General features: G+C 48.6%; 45 non-coding genes across 45 annotated transcripts; all 45 read left to right on the top strand.

Moving 5' to 3' along the window:
* The first annotated feature begins 443 nt into the window (after positions 1 to 443).
* On the top strand, positions 444 to 516 carry trnak-uuu (transfer RNA lysine (anticodon UUU)). The gene has a single exon. It is a non-coding gene; the product is annotated as a tRNA-Lys (tRNA).
* A 94-nt stretch (positions 517 to 610) lies between these two features.
* trnas-aga (transfer RNA serine (anticodon AGA)) lies at positions 611 to 692 on the top strand. The gene has a single exon. It is a non-coding gene; the product is annotated as a tRNA-Ser (tRNA).
* A 193-nt stretch (positions 693 to 885) lies between these two features.
* trnah-gug (transfer RNA histidin (anticodon GUG)) lies at positions 886 to 957 on the top strand. The gene has a single exon. It is a non-coding gene; the product is annotated as a tRNA-His (tRNA).
* Positions 958 to 1,083: 126 nt separating this feature from the next.
* trnas-uga (transfer RNA serine (anticodon UGA)) lies at positions 1,084 to 1,165 on the top strand. Its single transcript has one exon. It is a non-coding gene; the product is annotated as a tRNA-Ser (tRNA).
* Positions 1,166 to 1,649: 484 nt separating this feature from the next.
* On the top strand, positions 1,650 to 1,790 carry LOC141364567 (U4 spliceosomal RNA). The gene has a single exon (XR_012370278.1). It is a non-coding gene; the product is annotated as a U4 spliceosomal RNA (small nuclear RNA).
* A 593-nt stretch (positions 1,791 to 2,383) lies between these two features.
* On the top strand, positions 2,384 to 2,456 carry trnak-uuu (transfer RNA lysine (anticodon UUU)). The gene has a single exon. It is a non-coding gene; the product is annotated as a tRNA-Lys (tRNA).
* A 94-nt stretch (positions 2,457 to 2,550) lies between these two features.
* Positions 2,551 to 2,632, top strand: trnas-aga (transfer RNA serine (anticodon AGA)). The gene has a single exon. It is a non-coding gene; the product is annotated as a tRNA-Ser (tRNA).
* Positions 2,633 to 2,825: 193 nt separating this feature from the next.
* trnah-gug (transfer RNA histidin (anticodon GUG)) lies at positions 2,826 to 2,897 on the top strand. Its single transcript has one exon. It is a non-coding gene; the product is annotated as a tRNA-His (tRNA).
* Positions 2,898 to 3,023: 126 nt separating this feature from the next.
* Positions 3,024 to 3,105, top strand: trnas-uga (transfer RNA serine (anticodon UGA)). The gene has a single exon. It is a non-coding gene; the product is annotated as a tRNA-Ser (tRNA).
* A 484-nt stretch (positions 3,106 to 3,589) lies between these two features.
* LOC141364566 (U4 spliceosomal RNA) lies at positions 3,590 to 3,730 on the top strand. The gene has a single exon (XR_012370277.1). It is a non-coding gene; the product is annotated as a U4 spliceosomal RNA (small nuclear RNA).
* A 593-nt stretch (positions 3,731 to 4,323) lies between these two features.
* trnak-uuu (transfer RNA lysine (anticodon UUU)) lies at positions 4,324 to 4,396 on the top strand. Its single transcript has one exon. It is a non-coding gene; the product is annotated as a tRNA-Lys (tRNA).
* Positions 4,397 to 4,490: 94 nt separating this feature from the next.
* Positions 4,491 to 4,572, top strand: trnas-aga (transfer RNA serine (anticodon AGA)). Its single transcript has one exon. It is a non-coding gene; the product is annotated as a tRNA-Ser (tRNA).
* A 391-nt stretch (positions 4,573 to 4,963) lies between these two features.
* Positions 4,964 to 5,045, top strand: trnas-uga (transfer RNA serine (anticodon UGA)). The gene has a single exon. It is a non-coding gene; the product is annotated as a tRNA-Ser (tRNA).
* A 484-nt stretch (positions 5,046 to 5,529) lies between these two features.
* LOC141364565 (U4 spliceosomal RNA) lies at positions 5,530 to 5,670 on the top strand. Its single transcript, XR_012370276.1, has one exon. It is a non-coding gene; the product is annotated as a U4 spliceosomal RNA (small nuclear RNA).
* Positions 5,671 to 6,263: 593 nt separating this feature from the next.
* trnak-uuu (transfer RNA lysine (anticodon UUU)) lies at positions 6,264 to 6,336 on the top strand. The gene has a single exon. It is a non-coding gene; the product is annotated as a tRNA-Lys (tRNA).
* Positions 6,337 to 6,430: 94 nt separating this feature from the next.
* On the top strand, positions 6,431 to 6,512 carry trnas-aga (transfer RNA serine (anticodon AGA)). The gene has a single exon. It is a non-coding gene; the product is annotated as a tRNA-Ser (tRNA).
* A 391-nt stretch (positions 6,513 to 6,903) lies between these two features.
* On the top strand, positions 6,904 to 6,985 carry trnas-uga (transfer RNA serine (anticodon UGA)). Its single transcript has one exon. It is a non-coding gene; the product is annotated as a tRNA-Ser (tRNA).
* A 484-nt stretch (positions 6,986 to 7,469) lies between these two features.
* On the top strand, positions 7,470 to 7,610 carry LOC141364564 (U4 spliceosomal RNA). Its single transcript, XR_012370275.1, has one exon. It is a non-coding gene; the product is annotated as a U4 spliceosomal RNA (small nuclear RNA).
* Positions 7,611 to 8,203: 593 nt separating this feature from the next.
* On the top strand, positions 8,204 to 8,276 carry trnak-uuu (transfer RNA lysine (anticodon UUU)). The gene has a single exon. It is a non-coding gene; the product is annotated as a tRNA-Lys (tRNA).
* Positions 8,277 to 8,370: 94 nt separating this feature from the next.
* Positions 8,371 to 8,452, top strand: trnas-aga (transfer RNA serine (anticodon AGA)). Its single transcript has one exon. It is a non-coding gene; the product is annotated as a tRNA-Ser (tRNA).
* Positions 8,453 to 8,645: 193 nt separating this feature from the next.
* trnah-gug (transfer RNA histidin (anticodon GUG)) lies at positions 8,646 to 8,717 on the top strand. Its single transcript has one exon. It is a non-coding gene; the product is annotated as a tRNA-His (tRNA).
* Positions 8,718 to 8,843: 126 nt separating this feature from the next.
* On the top strand, positions 8,844 to 8,925 carry trnas-uga (transfer RNA serine (anticodon UGA)). Its single transcript has one exon. It is a non-coding gene; the product is annotated as a tRNA-Ser (tRNA).
* A 484-nt stretch (positions 8,926 to 9,409) lies between these two features.
* LOC141364563 (U4 spliceosomal RNA) lies at positions 9,410 to 9,550 on the top strand. The gene has a single exon (XR_012370274.1). It is a non-coding gene; the product is annotated as a U4 spliceosomal RNA (small nuclear RNA).
* A 593-nt stretch (positions 9,551 to 10,143) lies between these two features.
* trnak-uuu (transfer RNA lysine (anticodon UUU)) lies at positions 10,144 to 10,216 on the top strand. Its single transcript has one exon. It is a non-coding gene; the product is annotated as a tRNA-Lys (tRNA).
* Positions 10,217 to 10,310: 94 nt separating this feature from the next.
* On the top strand, positions 10,311 to 10,392 carry trnas-aga (transfer RNA serine (anticodon AGA)). The gene has a single exon. It is a non-coding gene; the product is annotated as a tRNA-Ser (tRNA).
* A 193-nt stretch (positions 10,393 to 10,585) lies between these two features.
* Positions 10,586 to 10,657, top strand: trnah-gug (transfer RNA histidin (anticodon GUG)). Its single transcript has one exon. It is a non-coding gene; the product is annotated as a tRNA-His (tRNA).
* Positions 10,658 to 10,783: 126 nt separating this feature from the next.
* trnas-uga (transfer RNA serine (anticodon UGA)) lies at positions 10,784 to 10,865 on the top strand. The gene has a single exon. It is a non-coding gene; the product is annotated as a tRNA-Ser (tRNA).
* A 484-nt stretch (positions 10,866 to 11,349) lies between these two features.
* Positions 11,350 to 11,490, top strand: LOC141364561 (U4 spliceosomal RNA). Its single transcript, XR_012370272.1, has one exon. It is a non-coding gene; the product is annotated as a U4 spliceosomal RNA (small nuclear RNA).
* A 593-nt stretch (positions 11,491 to 12,083) lies between these two features.
* trnak-uuu (transfer RNA lysine (anticodon UUU)) lies at positions 12,084 to 12,156 on the top strand. The gene has a single exon. It is a non-coding gene; the product is annotated as a tRNA-Lys (tRNA).
* Positions 12,157 to 12,250: 94 nt separating this feature from the next.
* Positions 12,251 to 12,332, top strand: trnas-aga (transfer RNA serine (anticodon AGA)). The gene has a single exon. It is a non-coding gene; the product is annotated as a tRNA-Ser (tRNA).
* Positions 12,333 to 12,723: 391 nt separating this feature from the next.
* trnas-uga (transfer RNA serine (anticodon UGA)) lies at positions 12,724 to 12,805 on the top strand. Its single transcript has one exon. It is a non-coding gene; the product is annotated as a tRNA-Ser (tRNA).
* Positions 12,806 to 13,289: 484 nt separating this feature from the next.
* LOC129434655 (U4 spliceosomal RNA) lies at positions 13,290 to 13,430 on the top strand. Its single transcript, XR_008640927.1, has one exon. It is a non-coding gene; the product is annotated as a U4 spliceosomal RNA (small nuclear RNA).
* A 593-nt stretch (positions 13,431 to 14,023) lies between these two features.
* trnak-uuu (transfer RNA lysine (anticodon UUU)) lies at positions 14,024 to 14,096 on the top strand. Its single transcript has one exon. It is a non-coding gene; the product is annotated as a tRNA-Lys (tRNA).
* Positions 14,097 to 14,190: 94 nt separating this feature from the next.
* Positions 14,191 to 14,272, top strand: trnas-aga (transfer RNA serine (anticodon AGA)). The gene has a single exon. It is a non-coding gene; the product is annotated as a tRNA-Ser (tRNA).
* A 391-nt stretch (positions 14,273 to 14,663) lies between these two features.
* trnas-uga (transfer RNA serine (anticodon UGA)) lies at positions 14,664 to 14,745 on the top strand. Its single transcript has one exon. It is a non-coding gene; the product is annotated as a tRNA-Ser (tRNA).
* Positions 14,746 to 15,229: 484 nt separating this feature from the next.
* Positions 15,230 to 15,370, top strand: LOC129434664 (U4 spliceosomal RNA). Its single transcript, XR_008640935.1, has one exon. It is a non-coding gene; the product is annotated as a U4 spliceosomal RNA (small nuclear RNA).
* Positions 15,371 to 15,963: 593 nt separating this feature from the next.
* trnak-uuu (transfer RNA lysine (anticodon UUU)) lies at positions 15,964 to 16,036 on the top strand. The gene has a single exon. It is a non-coding gene; the product is annotated as a tRNA-Lys (tRNA).
* A 94-nt stretch (positions 16,037 to 16,130) lies between these two features.
* Positions 16,131 to 16,212, top strand: trnas-aga (transfer RNA serine (anticodon AGA)). Its single transcript has one exon. It is a non-coding gene; the product is annotated as a tRNA-Ser (tRNA).
* Positions 16,213 to 16,405: 193 nt separating this feature from the next.
* Positions 16,406 to 16,477, top strand: trnah-gug (transfer RNA histidin (anticodon GUG)). The gene has a single exon. It is a non-coding gene; the product is annotated as a tRNA-His (tRNA).
* A 126-nt stretch (positions 16,478 to 16,603) lies between these two features.
* Positions 16,604 to 16,685, top strand: trnas-uga (transfer RNA serine (anticodon UGA)). The gene has a single exon. It is a non-coding gene; the product is annotated as a tRNA-Ser (tRNA).
* Positions 16,686 to 17,169: 484 nt separating this feature from the next.
* On the top strand, positions 17,170 to 17,310 carry LOC141364560 (U4 spliceosomal RNA). Its single transcript, XR_012370271.1, has one exon. It is a non-coding gene; the product is annotated as a U4 spliceosomal RNA (small nuclear RNA).
* Positions 17,311 to 17,903: 593 nt separating this feature from the next.
* On the top strand, positions 17,904 to 17,976 carry trnak-uuu (transfer RNA lysine (anticodon UUU)). Its single transcript has one exon. It is a non-coding gene; the product is annotated as a tRNA-Lys (tRNA).
* A 94-nt stretch (positions 17,977 to 18,070) lies between these two features.
* On the top strand, positions 18,071 to 18,152 carry trnas-aga (transfer RNA serine (anticodon AGA)). Its single transcript has one exon. It is a non-coding gene; the product is annotated as a tRNA-Ser (tRNA).
* A 193-nt stretch (positions 18,153 to 18,345) lies between these two features.
* On the top strand, positions 18,346 to 18,417 carry trnah-gug (transfer RNA histidin (anticodon GUG)). Its single transcript has one exon. It is a non-coding gene; the product is annotated as a tRNA-His (tRNA).
* Positions 18,418 to 18,543: 126 nt separating this feature from the next.
* On the top strand, positions 18,544 to 18,625 carry trnas-uga (transfer RNA serine (anticodon UGA)). Its single transcript has one exon. It is a non-coding gene; the product is annotated as a tRNA-Ser (tRNA).
* Positions 18,626 to 19,062: the final 437 nt, after the last annotated feature.

Raw genomic sequence — 19,062 nt, 5'->3', positions numbered from 1 at the left:
TCACGGTGACGTTTTCACACGACACCCTTTATTTATGTTGGACGGTTTTATGTAGAAAAGACCAAATCACAAAAAAGATTTTAGCTGGGTTTTCACGGGCAGGCTCACGTTTTGTCAAATGTGCTTTTTCTCGTGCAGCTCAGGAGTCACTTCGGCATGTTACGTAGACGTAGCTACATTTCCTTGAGCTTAGAAACGTTGCCTCTCTGGTGACGTTTTGGATGAAGACTGCTTTTCCTGAAGTAAAGAGAGTCTCTAGCAGAAGCAAGATTTCTCCACTTAAATAGATAATACGCACTCTGTTTGAAGGCTGAAGCAGTTACCTGCTCATTCTGGCATTCTAGTAATATTTACCCTGTCCATAGACCAAAGAGTAGCTAACAGGTCATGGTAATGAAATCCCGTACCTGCCTGAGGCGTGAAGCCCTGGGACTCTTTTGTGAGCCCGGATAGCTCAGTCGGTAGAGCATCAGACTTTTAATCTGAGGGTCCAGGGTTCAAGTCCCTGTTCGGGCGATGAGTAACCTCGATCGCCTTTTGTGCTGGTGTGTCTAGAGCTCCGTTTCGGAGGGAACGGCCAAAGAATAAAGTTTATCAACACTGGCGGCATGTAGTCGTGGCCGAGTGGTTAAGGCGATGGACTAGAAATCCATTGGGGTCTCCCCGCGCAAGTTTGAATCCTGCCGACTACGTCTTTAGACTTCTCCCTTTGGCTTTCACGGCAGCTTTCTGCCTCGGGGACCGACCGAATCTACTTCGACAGGGGTTTTGCCGTTGACAAGAACTCAAAAATGATTGTGACTTCTGCATGGAGACGGCAGTCCCCTCACGGCCATTGTACTCAGGCAGACCCGCGTGCAGGTTTCTTGGGCAGCCCGGTGGCACGCCGTGATCGTATAGTGGTTAGTACTCTGCGTTGTGGCCGCAGCAACCCCGGTTCGAATCCGGGTCACGGCAGCCCTTCCCGGGGAAGTCTGTTGGGGTCTTGCCGCCCCTGCCCTTTTTTGTGATCGGCTTGTTCCCTGACCTTCGGGTTTTTTTCAGCACACTCCAGGCCCAGAGCTTCGGGAGGGTTGCCCTGTTGTAGTCGTGGCCGAGTGGTTAAGGCGATGGACTTGAAATCCATTGGGGTCTCCCCGCGCAGGTTCAAACCCTGCCGACTACGAGTGTCTGTTCCCTGGCTTTGGACTACTCTTGTTGTACGTTCCAGCTCACGAGCTGCTTTATTTCTGCAGCTCAAGTATATGGTTTTGACCACATACTGCACTTACAGCATGAAACCATAGAAGAGCTGGAACAGGTCTTTGTTTACAACTGTTGTAGATCGTCGCTAATCCAGTTGATCCTGACCTGAGCCATTTTCTGAGAGGTTAAGGACTATGGCTCCACCCTCTTTGTTTTCGGGATTCCCACAATTCTCTCCCCCGGATTGTTTTCCTTAAATAATTCAAACGTGTATTTGCACTTTTGCTTTTCTAAGTAGAAAGCGGATCATGAACAAACTTGTTGTGCAGATCTCTCACCTGCTGAAAAGGCACAGCATGCAGCAAAGCAGCACCTGAAGTCTACTTTCAGTTTTTAAGCTTGAATACCACCCTGTCGTCCAGCGTCCGGGAATGTGAACAGGAGAGGTCGTGACCTTTTCCATCATTCTTTCGCAGAGGCAATATCGTAGCCTATGAGGTTTATCCGAGGCGTGATCATTGCTGGTTGAAAACTTTACCCAATACCCCGCCAGGATGACTTGAAATACAGTCAGCTTTGGCAATTTTTGCCAGTCTCTTGAGAGACTTACGAGTTTGTTGCAAAAGAGAAGTTTGTTGTGTGTGGTTTTTTGTTTTGATGTTTATAGTCCCGAGATTAAAAGCGTCAAAGTTTGATTCCGGTACTTGACATCCCATTGATTTCGCCCCTCGGTCGGGCAATCACTACCAAGGATATCACGGTGACGTTTTCACACGACACCCTTTATTTATGTTGGACGGTTTTATGTAGAAAAGACCAAATCACAAAAAAGATTTTAGCTGGGTTTTCACGGGCAGGCTCACGTTTTGTCAAATGTGCTTTTTCTCGTGCAGCTCAGGAGTCACTTCGGCATGTTACGTAGACGTAGCTACATTTCCTTGAGCTTAGAAACGTTGCCTCTCTGGTGACGTTTTGGATGAAGACTGCTTTTCCTGAAGTAAAGAGAGTCTCAAGCAGAAGCAAGATTTCTCCACTTAAATAGATAATACGCACTCTGTTTGAAGGCTGAAGCAGTTACCTGCTCATTCTGGCATTCTAGTAATATTTACCCTGTCCATAGACCAAAGAGTAGCTAACAGGTCATGGTAATGAAATCCCGTACCTGCCTGAGGCGTGAAGCCCTGGGACTCTTTTGTGAGCCCGGATAGCTCAGTCGGTAGAGCATCAGACTTTTAATCTGAGGGTCCAGGGTTCAAGTCCCTGTTCGGGCGATGAGTAACCTCGATCGCCTTTTGTGCTGGTGTGTCTAGAGCTCCGTTTCGGAGGGAACGGCCAAAGAATAAAGTTTATCAACACTGGCGGCATGTAGTCGTGGCCGAGTGGTTAAGGCGATGGACTAGAAATCCATTGGGGTCTCCCCGCGCAAGTTCGAATCCTGCCGACTACGTCTTTAGACTTCTCCCTTTGGCTTTCACGGCAGCTTTCTGCCTCGGGGACCGACCGAATCTACTTCGACAGGGGTTTTGCCGTTGACAAGAACTCAAAAATGATTGTGACTTCTGCATAGAGACGGCAGTCCCCTCACGGCCATTGTACTCAGGCAGACCCGCGTGCAGGTTTCTTGGGCAGCCCGGTGGCACGCCGTGATCGTATAGTGGTTAGTACTCTGCGTTGTGGCCGCAGCAACCCCGGTTCGAATCCGGGTCACGGCAGCCCTTCCCGGGGAAGTCTGTTGGGGTCTTGCCGCCCCGGCCCTTTTATGTGATCGGCTTGTTGCCTGACCTTCGGGTTTTTTTCAGCACACTCCAGGCCCAGAGCGTTCGGAGGGTTGCCCTGTTGTAGTCGTGGCCGAGTGGTTAAGGCGATGGACTTGAAATCCATTGGGGTCTCCCCGCGCAGGTTCAAACCCTGCCGACTACGAGTGTCTGTTCCCTGGCTTTGGACTACTCTTGTTGTACGTTCCAGCTCACGAGCTGCTTTATTTCTGCAGCTCAAGTATATGGTTTTGACCACATACTGCACTTACAGCATGAAACCATAGAAGAGCTGGAACAGGTCTTTGTTTACAACTGTTGTAGATCGTCGCTAATCCAGTTGATCCTGACCTGAGCCATTTTCTGAGAGGTTAAGGACTATGGCTCCACCCTCTTTGTTTTCGGGATTCCCACAATTCTCTCCCCCGGATTGTTTTCCTTAAATAATTCAAACGTGTATTTGCACTTTTGCTTTTCTAAGTAGAAAGCGGATCATGAACAAACTTGTTGTGCAGATCTCTCACCTGCTGAAAAGGCACAGCATGCAGCAAAGCAGCACCTGAAGTCTACTTTCAGTTTTTAAGCTTGAATACCACCCTGTCGTCCAGCGTCCGGGAATGTGAACAGGAGAGGTCGTGACCTTTTCCATCATTCTTTCGCAGAGGCAATATCGTAGCCTATGAGGTTTATCCGAGGCGTGATCATTGCTGGTTGAAAACTTTACCCAATACCCCGCCAGGATGACTTGAAATACAGTCAGCTTTGGCAATTTTTGCCAGTCTCTTGAGAGACTTACGAGTTTGTTGCAAAAGAGAAGTTTGTTGTGTGTGGTTTTTTGTTTTGATGTTTATAGTCCCGAGATTAAAAGCGTCAAAGTTTGATTCCGGTACTTGACATCGCATTGATTTCGCCCCTCGGTCGGGCAATCACTACCAAGGATATCACGGTGACGTCTTCACACGACACCCTTTATTTATGTTGGACGGTTTTATGTAGAAAAGACCAAATCACAAAAAAGATTTTAGCTGGGTTTTCACGGGCAGGCTCACGTTTTGTCAAATGTGCTTTTTCTCGTGCAGCTCAGGAGTCACTTCGGCATGTTACGTAGACGTAGCTACATTTCCTTGAGCTTAGAAACGTTGCCTCTCTGGTGACGTTTTGGATGAAGACTGCTTTTCCTGAAGTAAAGAGAGTCTCTAGCAGAAGCAAGATTTCTCCACTTAAATAGATAATACGCACTCTGTTTGAAGGCTGAAGCAGTTACCTGCTCATTCTGGCATTCTAGTAATATTTACCCTGTCCATAGACCAAAGAGTAGCTAACAGGTCATGGTAATGAAATCCCGTACCTGCCTGAGGCGTGAAGCCCTGGGACTCCTTTGTGAGCCCGGATAGCTCAGTCGGTAGAGCATCAGACTTTTAATCTGAGGGTCCAGGGTTCAAGTCCCTGTTCGGGCGATGAGTAACCTCGATCGCCTTTTGTGCTGGTGTGTCTAGAGCTCCGTTTCGGAGGGAACGGCCAAAGAATAAAGTTTATCAACACTGGCGGCATGTAGTCGTGGCCGAGTGGTTAAGGCGATGGACTAGAAATCCATTGGGGTCTCCCCGCGCAAGTTCGAATCCTGCCGACTACGTCTTTAGACTTCTCCCTTTGGCTTTCATGGCAGCTTTCTGCCTCGGGGACCGACCGAATCTACTTCGACAGGGGTTTTGCCGTTGAAAAGAACTCAAAAATGATTGTGACTTCTGCATAGAGACGGCAGTCCCCTCACGGCCATTGTACTCAGGCAGACCCGCGTGCAGGTTTCTTGGGCAGCCCGGTGGCACGCCGTGATCGTATAGTGGTTAGTACTCTGCGTTGTGGCCGCAGCAACCCCGGTTCGAATCCGGCTCACGGCAGCCCTTCCCGGGGAAGTCTGTTGGGGTCTTGCCGCCCCGGCCCTTTTATGTGATCGGCTTGTTGCCTGACCTTCGGGTTTTTTTCAGCACACTCCAGGCCCAGAGCGTTCGGAGGGTTGCCCTGTTGTAGTCGTGGCCGAGTGGTTAAGGCGATGGACTTGAAATCCATTGGGGTCTCCCCGCGCAGGTTCAAACCCTGCCGACTACGAGTGTCTGTTCCCTGGCTTTGGACTACTCTTGTTGTACGTTCCAGCTCACGAGCTGCTTTATTTCTGCAGCTCAAGTATATGGTTTTGACCACATACTGCACTTACAGCATGAAACCATAGAAGAGCTGGAACAGGTCTTTGTTTACAACTGTTGTAGATCGTCGCTAATCCAGTTGATCCTGACCTGAGCCATTTTCTGAGAGGTTAAGGACTATGGCTCCACCCTCTTTGTTTTCGGGATTCCCACAATTCTCTCCCCCGGATTGTTTTCCTTAAATAATTCAAACGTGTATTTGCACTTTTGCTTTTCTAAGTAGAAAGCGGATCATGAACAAACTTGTTGTGCAGATCTCTCACCTGCTGAAAAGGCACAGCATGCAGCAAAGCAGCACCTGAAGTCTACTTTCAGTTTTTAAGCTTGAATACCACCCTGTCGTCCAGCGTCCGGGAATGTGAACAGGAGAGGTCGTGACCTTTTCCATCATTCTTTCGCAGAGGCAATATCGTAGCCTATGAGGTTTATCCGAGGCGTGATCATTGCTGGTTGAAAACTTTACCCAATACCCCGCCAGGATGACTTGAAATACAGTCAGCTTTGGCAATTTTTGCCAGTCTCTTGAGAGACTTACGAGTTTGTTGCAAAAGAGAAGTTTGTTGTGTGTGGTTTTTTGTTTTGATGTTTATAGTCCCGAGATTAAAAGCGTCAAAGTTTGATTCCGGTACTTGACATCGCATTGATTTCGCCCCTCGGTCGGGCAATCACTACCAAGGATATCACGGTGACGTTTTCACACGACACCCTTTATTTATGTTGGACGGTTTTATGTAGAAAAGACCAAATCACAAAAAAGATTTTAGCTGGGTTTTCACGGGCAGGCTCACGTTTTGTCAAATGTGCTTTTTCTCGTGCAGCTCAGGAGTCACTTCGGCATGTTACGTAGACGTAGCTACATTTCCTTGAGCTTAGAAACGTTGCCTCTCTGGTGACGTTTTGGATGAAGACTGCTTTTCCTGAAGTAAAGAGAGTCTCTAGCAGAAGCAAGATTTCTCCACTTAAATAGATAATACGCACTCTGTTTGAAGGCTGAAGCAGTTACCTGCTCATTCTGGCATTCTAGTAATATTTACCCTGTCCATAGACCAAAGAGTAGCTAACAGGTCATGGTAATGAAATCCCGTACCTGCCTGAGGCGTGAAGCCCTGGGACTCCTTTGTGAGCCCGGATAGCTCAGTCGGTAGAGCATCAGACTTTTAATCTGAGGGTCCAGGGTTCAAGTCCCTGTTTGGGCGATGAGTAACCTCGATCGCCTTTTGTGCTGGTGTGTCTAGAGCTCCGTTTCGGAGGGAACGGCCAAAGAATAAAGTTTATCAACACTGGCGGCATGTAGTCGTGGCCGAGTGGTTAAGGCGATGGACTAGAAATCCATTGGGGTCTCCCCGCGCAAGTTCGAATCCTGCCGACTACGTCTTTAGACTTCTCCCTTTGGCTTTCACGGCAGCTTTCTGCCTCGGGGACCGACCGAATCTACTTCGACAGGGGTTTTGCCGTTGAAAAGAACTCAAAAATGATTGTGACTTCTGCATAGAGACGGCAGTCCCCTCACGGCCATTGTACTCAGGCAGACCCGCGTGCAGGTTTCTTGGGCAGCCCGGTGGCACGCCGTGATCGTATAGTGGTTAGTACTCTGCGTTGTGGCCGCAGCAACCCCGGTTCGAATCCGGCTCACGGCAGCCCTTCCCGGGGAAGTCTGTTGGGGTCTTGCCGCCCCGGCCCTTTTATGTGATCGGCTTGTTGCCTGACCTTCGGGTTTTTTTCAGCACACTCCAGGCCCAGAGCGTTCGGAGGGTTGCCCTGTTGTAGTCGTGGCCGAGTGGTTAAGGCGATGGACTTGAAATCCATTGGGGTCTCCCCGCGCAGGTTCAAACCCTGCCGACTACGAGTGTCTGTTCCCTGGCTTTGGACTACTCTTGTTGTACGTTCCAGCTCACGAGCTGCTTTATTTCTGCAGCTCAAGTATATGGTTTTGACCACATACTGCACTTACAGCATGAAACCATAGAAGAGCTGGAACAGGTCTTTGTTTACAACTGTTGTAGATCGTCGCTAATCCAGTTGATCCTGACCTGAGCCATTTTCTGAGAGGTTAAGGACTATGGCTCCACCCTCTTTGTTTTCGGGATTCCCACAATTCTCTCCCCCGGATTGTTTTCCTTAAATAATTCAAACGTGTATTTGCACTTTTGCTTTTCTAAGTAGAAAGCGGATCATGAACAAACTTGTTGTGCAGATCTCTCACCTGCTGAAAAGGCACAGCATGCAGCAAAGCAGCACCTGAAGTCTACTTTCAGTTTTTAAGCTTGAATACCACCCTGTCGTCCAGCGTCCGGGAATGTGAACAGGAGAGGTCGTGACCTTTTCCATCATTCTTTCGCAGAGGCAATATCGTAGCCTATGAGGTTTATCCGAGGCGTGATCATTGCTGGTTGAAAACTTTACCCAATACCCCGCCAGGATGACTTGAAATACAGTCAGCTTTGGCAATTTTTGCCAGTCTCTTGAGAGACTTACGAGTTTGTTGCAAAAGAGAAGTTTGTTGTGTGTGGTTTTTTGTTTTGATGTTTATAGTCCCGAGATTAAAAGCGTCAAAGTTTGATTCCGGTACTTGACATCGCATTGATTTCGCCCCTCGGTCGGGCAATCACTACCAAGGATATCACGGTGACGTTTTCACACGACACCCTTTATTTATGTTGGACGGTTTTATGCAGAAAAGACCAAATCACAAAAAAGATTTTAGCTGGGTTTTCACGGGCAGGCTCACGTTTTGTCAAATGTGCTTTTTCTCGTGCAGCTCAGGAGTCACTTCGGCATGTTACGTAGACGTAGCTACATTTCCTTGAGCTTAGAAACGTTGCCTCTCTGGTGACGTTTTGGATGAAGACTGCTTTTCCTGAAGTAAAGAGAGTCTCAAGCAGAAGCAAGATTTCTCCACTTAAATAGATAATACGCACTCTGTTTGAAGGCTGAAGCAGTTACCTGCTCATTCTGGCATTCTAGTAATATTTACCCTGTCCATAGACCAAAGAGTAGCTAACAGGTCATGGTAATGAAATCCCGTACCTGCCTGAGGCGTGAAGCCCTGGGACTCTTTTGTGAGCCCGGATAGCTCAGTCGGTAGAGCATCAGACTTTTAATCTGAGGGTCCAGGGTTCAAGTCCCTGTTCGGGCGATGAGTAACCTCGATCGCCTTTTGTGCTGGTGTGTCTAGAGCTCCGTTTCGGAGGGAACGGCCAAAGAATAAAGTTTATCAACACTGGCGGCATGTAGTCGTGGCCGAGTGGTTAAGGCGATGGACTAGAAATCCATTGGGGTCTCCCCGCGCAAGTTCGAATCCTGCCGACTACGTCTTTAGACTTCTCCCTTTGGCTTTCACGGCAGCTTTCTGCCTCGGGGACCGACCGAATCTACTTCGACAGGGGTTTTGCCGTTGACAAGAACTCAAAAATGATTGTGACTTCTGCATGGAGACGGCAGTCCCCTCACGGCCATTGTACTCAGGCAGACCCGCGTGCAGGTTTCTTGGGCAGCCCGGTGGCACGCCGTGATCGTATAGTGGTTAGTACTCTGCGTTGTGGCCGCAGCAACCCCGGTTCGAATCCGGGTCACGGCAGCCCTTCCCGGGGAAGTCTGTTGGGGTCTTGCCGCCCCTGCCCTTTTTTGTGATCGGCTTGTTGCCTGACCTTCGGGTTTTTTTCAGCACACTCCAGGCCCAGAGCTTTGGGAGGGTTGCCCTGTTGTAGTCGTGGCCGAGTGGTTAAGGCGATGGACTTGAAATCCATTGGGGTCTCCCCGCGCAGGTTCAAACCCTGCCGACTACGAGTGTCTGTTCCCTGGCTTTGGACTACTCTTGTTGTACGTTCCAGCTCACGAGCTGCTTTATTTCTGCAGCTCAAGTATATGGTTTTGACCACATACTGCACTTACAGCATGAAACCATAGAAGAGCTGGAACAGGTCTTTGTTTACAACTGTTGTAGATCGTCGCTAATCCAGTTGATCCTGACCTGAGCCATTTTCTGAGAGGTTAAGGACTATGGCTCCACCCTCTTTGTTTTCGGGATTCCCACAATTCTCTCCCCCGGATTGTTTTCCTTAAATAATTCAAACGTGTATTTGCACTTTTGCTTTTCTAAGTAGAAAGCGGATCATGAACAAACTTGTTGTGCAGATCTCTCACCTGCTGAAAAGGCACAGCATGCAGCAAAGCAGCACCTGAAGTCTACTTTCAGTTTTTAAGCTTGAATACCACCCTGTCGTCCAGCGTCCGGGAATGTGAACAGGAGAGGTCGTGACCTTTTCCATCATTCTTTCGCAGAGGCAATATCGTAGCCTATGAGGTTTATCCGAGGCGTGATCATTGCTGGTTGAAAACTTTACCCAATACCCCGCCAGGATGACTTGAAATACAGTCAGCTTTGGCAATTTTTGCCAGTCTCTTGAGAGACTTACGAGTTTGTTGCAAAAGAGAAGTTTGTTGTGTGTGGTTTTTTGTTTTGATGTTTATAGTCCCGAGATTAAAAGCGTCAAAGTTTGATTCCGGTACTTGACATCCCATTGATTTCGCCCCTCGGTCGGGCAATCACTACCAAGGATATCACGGTGACGTTTTCACACGACACCCTTTATTTATGTTGGACGGTTTTATGTAGAAAAGACCAAATCACAAAAAAGATTTTAGCTGGGTTTTCACGGGCAGGCTCACGTTTTGTCAAATGTGCTTTTTCTCGTGCAGCTCAGGAGTCACTTCGGCATGTTACGTAGACGTAGCTACATTTCCTTGAGCTTAGAAACGTTGCCTCTCTGGTGACGTTTTGGATGAAGACTGCTTTTCCTGAAGTAAAGAGAGTCTCAAGCAGAAGCAAGATTTCTCCACTTAAATAGATAATACGCACTCTGTTTGAAGGCTGAAGCAGTTACCTGCTCATTCTGGCATTCTAGTAATATTTACCCTGTCCATAGACCAAAGAGTAGCTAACAGGTCATGGTAATGAAATCCCGTACCTGCCTGAGGCGTGAAGCCCTGGGACTCTTTTGTGAGCCCGGATAGCTCAGTCGGTAGAGCATCAGACTTTTAATCTGAGGGTCCAGGGTTCAAGTCCCTGTTCGGGCGATGAGTAACCTCGATCGCCTTTTGTGCTGGTGTGTCTAGAGCTCCGTTTCGGAGGGAACGGCCAAAGAATAAAGTTTATCAACACTGGCGGCATGTAGTCGTGGCCGAGTGGTTAAGGCGATGGACTAGAAATCCATTGGGGTCTCCCCGCGCAAGTTCGAATCCTGCCGACTACGTCTTTAGACTTCTCCCTTTGGCTTTCACGGCAGCTTTCTGCCTCGGGGACCGACCGAATCTACTTCGACAGGGGTTTTGCCGTTGACAAGAACTCAAAAATGATTGTGACTTCTGCATAGAGACGGCAGTCCCCTCACGGCCATTGTACTCAGGCAGACCCGCGTGCAGGTTTCTTGGGCAGCCCGGTGGCACGCCGTGATCGTATAGTGGTTAGTACTCTGCGTTGTGGCCGCAGCAACCCCGGTTCGAATCCGGGTCACGGCAGCCCTTCCCGGGGAAGTCTGTTGGGGTCTTGCCGCCCCGGCCCTTTTATGTGATCGGCTTGTTGCCTGACCTTCGGGTTTTTTTCAGCACACTCCAGGCCCAGAGCGTTCGGAGGGTTGCCCTGTTGTAGTCGTGGCCGAGTGGTTAAGGCGATGGACTTGAAATCCATTGGGGTCTCCCCGCGCAGGTTCAAACCCTGCCGACTACGAGTGTCTGTTCCCTGGCTTTGGACTACTCTTGTTGTACGTTCCAGCTCACGAGCTGCTTTATTTCTGCAGCTCAAGTATATGGTTTTGACCACATACTGCACTTACAGCATGAAACCATAGAAGAGCTGGAACAGGTCTTTGTTTACAACTGTTGTAGATCGTCGCTAATCCAGTTGATCCTGACCTGAGCCATTTTCTGAGAGGTTAAGGACTATGGCTCCACCCTCTTTGTTTTCGGGATTCCCACAATTCTCTCCCCCGGATTGTTTTCCTTAAATAATTCAAACGTGTATTTGCACTTTTGCTTTTCTAAGTAGAAAGCGGATCATGAACAAACTTGTTGTGCAGATCTCTCACCTGCTGAAAAGGCACAGCATGCAGCAAAGCAGCACCTGAAGTCTACTTTCAGTTTTTAAGCTTGAATACCACCCTGTCGTCCAGCGTCCGGGAATGTGAACAGGAGAGGTCGTGACCTTTTCCATCATTCTTTCGCAGAGGCAATATCGTAGCCTATGAGGTTTATCCGAGGCGTGATCATTGCTGGTTGAAAACTTTACCCAATACCCCGCCAGGATGACTTGAAATACAGTCAGCTTTGGCAATTTTTGCCAGTCTCTTGAGAGACTTACGAGTTTGTTGCAAAAGAGAAGTTTGTTGTGTGTGGTTTTTTGTTTTGATGTTTATAGTCCCGAGATTAAAAGCGTCAAAGTTTGATTCCGGTACTTGACATCGCATTGATTTCGCCCCTCGGTCGGGCAATCACTACCAAGGATATCACGGTGACGTCTTCACACGACACCCTTTATTTATGTTGGACGGTTTTATGTAGAAAAGACCAAATCACAAAAAAGATTTTAGCTGGGTTTTCACGGGCAGGCTCACGTTTTGTCAAATGTGCTTTTTCTCGTGCAGCTCAGGAGTCACTTCGGCATGTTACGTAGACGTAGCTACATTTCCTTGAGCTTAGAAACGTTGCCTCTCTGGTGACGTTTTGGATGAAGACTGCTTTTCCTGAAGTAAAGAGAGTCTCTAGCAGAAGCAAGATTTCTCCACTTAAATAGATAATACGCACTCTGTTTGAAGGCTGAAGCAGTTACCTGCTCATTCTGGCATTCTAGTAATATTTACCCTGTCCATAGACCAAAGAGTAGCTAACAGGTCATGGTAATGAAATCCCGTACCTGCCTGAGGCGTGAAGCCCTGGGACTCCTTTGTGAGCCCGGATAGCTCAGTCGGTAGAGCATCAGACTTTTAATCTGAGGGTCCAGGGTTCAAGTCCCTGTTCGGGCGATGAGTAACCTCGATCGCCTTTTGTGCTGGTGTGTCTAGAGCTCCGTTTCGGAGGGAACGGCCAAAGAATAAAGTTTATCAACACTGGCGGCATGTAGTCGTGGCCGAGTGGTTAAGGCGATGGACTAGAAATCCATTGGGGTCTCCCCGCGCAAGTTCGAATCCTGCCGACTACGTCTTTAGACTTCTCCCTTTGGCTTTCATGGCAGCTTTCTGCCTCGGGGACCGACCGAATCTACTTCGACAGGGGTTTTGCCGTTGAAAAGAACTCAAAAATGATTGTGACTTCTGCATAGAGACGGCAGTCCCCTCACGGCCATTGTACTCAGGCAGACCCGCGTGCAGGTTTCTTGGGCAGCCCGGTGGCACGCCGTGATCGTATAGTGGTTAGTACTCTGCGTTGTGGCCGCAGCAACCCCGGTTCGAATCCGGCTCACGGCAGCCCTTCCCGGGGAAGTCTGTTGGGGTCTTGCCGCCCCGGCCCTTTTATGTGATCGGCTTGTTGCCTGACCTTCGGGTTTTTTTCAGCACACTCCAGGCCCAGAGCGTTCGGAGGGTTGCCCTGTTGTAGTCGTGGCCGAGTGGTTAAGGCGATGGACTTGAAATCCATTGGGGTCTCCCCGCGCAGGTTCAAACCCTGCCGACTACGAGTGTCTGTTCCCTGGCTTTGGACTACTCTTGTTGTACGTTCCAGCTCACGAGCTGCTTTATTTCTGCAGCTCAAGTATATGGTTTTGACCACATACTGCACTTACAGCATGAAACCATAGAAGAGCTGGAACAGGTCTTTGTTTACAACTGTTGTAGATCGTCGCTAATCCAGTTGATCCTGACCTGAGCCATTTTCTGAGAGGTTAAGGACTATGGCTCCACCCTCTTTGTTTTCGGGATTCCCACAATTCTCTCCCCCGGATTGTTTTCCTTAAATAATTCAAACGTGTATTTGCACTTTTGCTTTTCTAAGTAGAAAGCGGATCATGAACAAACTTGTTGTGCAGATCTCTCACCTGCTGAAAAGGCACAGCATGCAGCAAAGCAGCACCTGAAGTCTACTTTCAGTTTTTAAGCTTGAATACCACCCTGTCGTCCAGCGTCCGGGAATGTGAACAGGAGAGGTCGTGACCTTTTCCATCATTCTTTCGCAGAGGCAATATCGTAGCCTATGAGGTTTATCCGAGGCGTGATCATTGCTGGTTGAAAACTTTACCCAATACCCCGCCAGGATGACTTGAAATACAGTCAGCTTTGGCAATTTTTGCCAGTCTCTTGAGAGACTTACGAGTTTGTTGCAAAAGAGAAGTTTGTTGTGTGTGGTTTTTTGTTTTGATGTTTATAGTCCCGAGATTAAAAGCGTCAAAGTTTGATTCCGGTACTTGACATCGCATTGATTTCGCCCCTCGGTCGGGCAATCACTACCAAGGATATCACGGTGACGTTTTCACACGACACCCTTTATTTATGTTGGACGGTTTTATGTAGAAAAGACCAAATCACAAAAAAGATTTTAGCTGGGTTTTCACGGGCAGGCTCACGTTTTGTCAAATGTGCTTTTTCTCGTGCAGCTCAGGAGTCACTTCGGCATGTTACGTAGACGTAGCTACATTTCCTTGAGCTTAGAAACGTTGCCTCTCTGGTGACGTTTTGGATGAAGACTGCTTTTCCTGAAGTAAAGAGAGTCTCTAGCAGAAGCAAGATTTCTCCACTTAAATAGATAATACGCACTCTGTTTGAAGGCTGAAGCAGTTACCTGCTCATTCTGGCATTCTAGTAATATTTACCCTGTCCATAGACCAAAGAGTAGCTAACAGGTCATGGTAATGAAATCCCGTACCTGCCTGAGGCGTGAAGCCCTGGGACTCCTTTGTGAGCCCGGATAGCTCAGTCGGTAGAGCATCAGACTTTTAATCTGAGGGTCCAGGGTTCAAGTCCCTGTTTGGGCGATGAGTAACCTCGATCGCCTTTTGTGCTGGTGTGTCTAGAGCTCCGTTTCGGAGGGAACGGCCAAAGAATAAAGTTTATCAACACTGGCGGCATGTAGTCGTGGCCGAGTGGTTAAGGCGATGGACTAGAAATCCATTGGGGTCTCCCCGCGCAAGTTCGAATCCTGCCGACTACGTCTTTAGACTTCTCCCTTTGGCTTTCATGGCAGCTTTCTGCCTCGGGGACCGACCGAATCTACTTCGACAGGGGTTTTGCCGTTGAAAAGAACTCAAAAATGATTGTGACTTCTGCATAGAGACGGCAGTCCCCTCACGGCCATTGTACTCAGGCAGACCCGCGTGCAGGTTTCTTGGGCAGCCCGGTGGCACGCCGTGATCGTATAGTGGTTAGTACTCTGCGTTGTGGCCGCAGCAACCCCGGTTCGAATCCGGCTCACGGCAGCCCTTCCCGGGGAAGTCTGTTGGGGTCTTGCCGCCCCGGCCCTTTTATGTGATCGGCTTGTTGCCTGACCTTCGGGTTTTTTTCAGCACACTCCAGGCCCAGAGCGTTCGGAGGGTTGCCCTGTTGTAGTCGTGGCCGAGTGGTTAAGGCGATGGACTTGAAATCCATTGGGGTCTCCCCGCGCAGGTTCAAACCCTGCCGACTACGAGTGTCTGTTCCCTGGCTTTGGACTACTCTTGTTGTACGTTCCAGCTCACGAGCTGCTTTATTTCTGCAGCTCAAGTATATGGTTTTGACCACATACTGCACTTACAGCATGAAACCATAGAAGAGCTGGAACAGGTCTTTGTTTACAACTGTTGTAGATCGTCGCTAATCCAGTTGATCCTGACCTGAGCCATTTTCTGAGAGGTTAAGGACTATGGCTCCACCCTCTTTGTTTTCGGGATTCCCACAATTCTCTCCCCCGGATTGTTTTCCTTAAATAATTCAAACGTGTATTTGCACTTTTGCTTTTCTAAGTAGAAAGCGGATCATGAACAAACTTGTTGTGCAGATCTCTCACCTGCTGAAAAGGCACAGCATGCAGCAAAGCAGCACCTGAAGTCTACTTTCAGTTTTTAAGCTTGAATACCACCCTGTCGTCCAGCGTCCGGGAATGTGAACAGGAGAGGTCGTGACCTTTTCCATCATTCTTTCGCAGAGGCAATATCGTAGCCTATGAGGTTTATCCGAGGCGTGATCATTGCTGGTTGAAAACTTTACCCAATACCCCGCCAGGATGACTTGAAATACAGTCAGCTTTGGCAATTTTTGCCAGTCTCTTGAGAGACTTACGAGTTTGTTGCAAAAGAGAAGTTTGTTGTGTGTGGTTTTTTGTTTTGATGTTTATAGTCCCGAGATTAAAAGCGTCAAAGTTTGATTCCGGTACTTGACATCGCATTGATTTCGCCCCTCGGTCGGGCAATCACTACCAAGGATATCACGGTGACGTTTTCACACGACACCCTTTATTTATGTTGGACGGTTTTATGCAGAAAAGACCAAATCACAAAAAAGATTTTAGCTGGGTTTTCACGGGCAGGCTCACGTTTTGTCAAATGTGCTTTTTCTCGTGCAGCTCAGGAGTCACTTCGGCATGTTACGTAGACGTAGCTACATTTCCTTGAGCTTAGAAACGTTGCCTCTCTGGTGACGTTTTGGATGAAGACTGCTTTTCCTGAAGTAAAGAGAGTCTCAAGCAGAAGCAAGATTTCTCCACTTAAATAGATAATACGCACTCTGTTTGAAGGCTGAAGCAGTTACCTGCTCATTCTGGCATTCTAGTAATATTTACCCTGTCCATAGACCAAAGAGTAGCTAACAGGTCATGGTAATGAAATCCCGTACCTGCCTGAGGCGTGAAGCCCTGGGACTCTTTTGTGAGCCCGGATAGCTCAGTCGGTAGAGCATCAGACTTTTAATCTGAGGGTCCAGGGTTCAAGTCCCTGTTCGGGCGATGAGTAACCTCGATCGCCTTTTGTGCTGGTGTGTCTAGAGCTCCGTTTCGGAGGGAACGGCCAAAGAATAAAGTTTATCAACACTGGCGGCATGTAGTCGTGGCCGAGTGGTTAAGGCGATGGACTAGAAATCCATTGGGGTCTCCCCGCGCAAGTTCGAATCCTGCCGACTACGTCTTTAGACTTCTCCCTTTGGCTTTCACGGCAGCTTTCTGCCTCGGGGACCGACCGAATCTACTTCGACAGGGGTTTTGCCGTTGACAAGAACTCAAAAATGATTGTGACTTCTGCATGGAGACGGCAGTCCCCTCACGGCCATTGTACTCAGGCAGACCCGCGTGCAGGTTTCTTGGGCAGCCCGGTGGCACGCCGTGATCGTATAGTGGTTAGTACTCTGCGTTGTGGCCGCAGCAACCCCGGTTCGAATCCGGGTCACGGCAGCCCTTCCCGGGGAAGTCTGTTGGGGTCTTGCCGCCCCTGCCCTTTTTTGTGATCGGCTTGTTGCCTGACCTTCGGGTTTTTTTCAGCACACTCCAGGCCCAGAGCTTTGGGAGGGTTGCCCTGTTGTAGTCGTGGCCGAGTGGTTAAGGCGATGGACTTGAAATCCATTGGGGTCTCCCCGCGCAGGTTCAAACCCTGCCGACTACGAGTGTCTGTTCCCTGGCTTTGGACTACTCTTGTTGTACGTTCCAGCTCACGAGCTGCTTTATTTCTGCAGCTCAAGTATATGGTTTTGACCACATACTGCACTTACAGCATGAAACCATAGAAGAGCTGGAACAGGTCTTTGTTTACAACTGTTGTAGATCGTCGCTAATCCAGTTGATCCTGACCTGAGCCATTTTCTGAGAGGTTAAGGACTATGGCTCCACCCTCTTTGTTTTCGGGATTCCCACAATTCTCTCCCCCGGATTGTTTTCCTTAAATAATTCAAACGTGTATTTGCACTTTTGCTTTTCTAAGTAGAAAGCGGATCATGAACAAACTTGTTGTGCAGATCTCTCACCTGCTGAAAAGGCACAGCATGCAGCAAAGCAGCACCTGAAGTCTACTTTCAGTTTTTAAGCTTGAATACCACCCTGTCGTCCAGCGTCCGGGAATGTGAACAGGAGAGGTCGTGACCTTTTCCATCATTCTTTCGCAGAGGCAATATCGTAGCCTATGAGGTTTATCCGAGGCGTGATCATTGCTGGTTGAAAACTTTACCCAATACCCCGCCAGGATGACTTGAAATACAGTCAGCTTTGGCAATTTTTGCCAGTCTCTTGAGAGACTTACGAGTTTGTTGCAAAAGAGAAGTTTGTTGTGTGTGGTTTTTTGTTTTGATGTTTATAGTCCCGAGATTAAAAGCGTCAAAGTTTGATTCCGGTACTTGACATCCCATTGATTTCGCCCCTCGGTCGGGCAATCACTACCAAGGATATCACGGTGACGTTTTCACACGACACCCTTTATTTATGTTGGACGGTTTTATGTAGAAAAGACCAAATCACAAAAAAGATTTTAGCTGGGTTTTCACGGGCAGGCTCACGTTTTGTCAAATGTGCTTTTTCTCGTGCAGCTCAGGAGTCACTTCGGCATGTTACGTAGACGTAGCTACATTTCCTTGAGCTTAGAAACGTTGCCTCTCTGGTGACGTTTTGGATGAAGACTGCTTTTCCTGAAGTAAAGAGAGTCTCAAGCAGAAGCAAGATTTCTCCACTTAAATAGATAATACGCACTCTGTTTGAAGGCTGAAGCAGTTACCTGCTCATTCTGGCATTCTAGTAATATTTACCCTGTCCATAGACCAAAGAGTAGCTAACAGGTCATGGTAATGAAATCCCGTACCTGCCTGAGGCGTGAAGCCCTGGGACTCTTTTGTGAGCCCGGATAGCTCAGTCGGTAGAGCATCAGACTTTTAATCTGAGGGTCCAGGGTTCAAGTCCCTGTTCGGGCGATGAGTAACCTCGATCGCCTTTTGTGCTGGTGTGTCTAGAGCTCCGTTTCGGAGGGAACGGCCAAAGAATAAAGTTTATCAACACTGGCGGCATGTAGTCGTGGCCGAGTGGTTAAGGCGATGGACTAGAAATCCATTGGGGTCTCCCCGCGCAAGTTCGAATCCTGCCGACTACGTCTTTAGACTTCTCCCTTTGGCTTTCACGGCAGCTTTCTGCCTCGGGGACCGACCGAATCTACTTCGACAGGGGTTTTGCCGTTGACAAGAACTCAAAAATGATTGTGACTTCTGCATAGAGACGGCAGTCCCCTCACGGCCATTGTACTCAGGCAGACCCGCGTGCAGGTTTCTTGGGCAGCCCGGTGGCACGCCGTGATCGTATAGTGGTTAGTACTCTGCGTTGTGGCCGCAGCAACCCCGGTTCGAATCCGGGTCACGGCAGCCCTTCCCGGGGAAGTCTGTTGGGGTCTTGCCGCCCCGGCCCTTTTATGTGATCGGCTTGTTGCCTGACCTTCGGGTTTTTTTCAGCACACTCCAGGCCCAGAGCGTTCGGAGGGTTGCCCTGTTGTAGTCGTGGCCGAGTGGTTAAGGCGATGGACTTGAAATCCATTGGGGTCTCCCCGCGCAGGTTCAAACCCTGCCGACTACGAGTGTCTGTTCCCTGGCTTTGGACTACTCTTGTTGTACGTTCCAGCTCACGAGCTGCTTTATTTCTGCAGCTCAAGTATATGGTTTTGACCACATACTGCACTTACAGCATGAAACCATAGAAGAGCTGGAACAGGTCTTTGTTTACAACTGTTGTAGATCGTCGCTAATCCAGTTGATCCTGACCTGAGCCATTTTCTGAGAGGTTAAGGACTATGGCTCCACCCTCTTTGTTTTCGGGATTCCCACAATTCTCTCCCCCGGATTGTTTTCCTTAAATAATTCAAACGTGTATTTGCACTTTTGCTTTTCTAAGTAGAAAGCGGATCATGAACAAACTTGTTGTGCAGATCTCTCACCTGCTGAAAAGGCACAGCATGCAGCAAAGCAGCACCTGAAGTCTACTTTCAGTTTTTAAGCTTGAATACCACCCTGTCG

This window comes from Misgurnus anguillicaudatus, chromosome 6 (assembly GCF_027580225.2).
Source record: "Misgurnus anguillicaudatus chromosome 6, ASM2758022v2, whole genome shotgun sequence".
In the NCBI taxonomy this organism is placed as follows: domain Eukaryota; kingdom Metazoa; phylum Chordata; class Actinopteri; order Cypriniformes; family Cobitidae; genus Misgurnus; species Misgurnus anguillicaudatus.
This window is presented reverse-complemented; position numbering and strand designations above follow the sequence as displayed.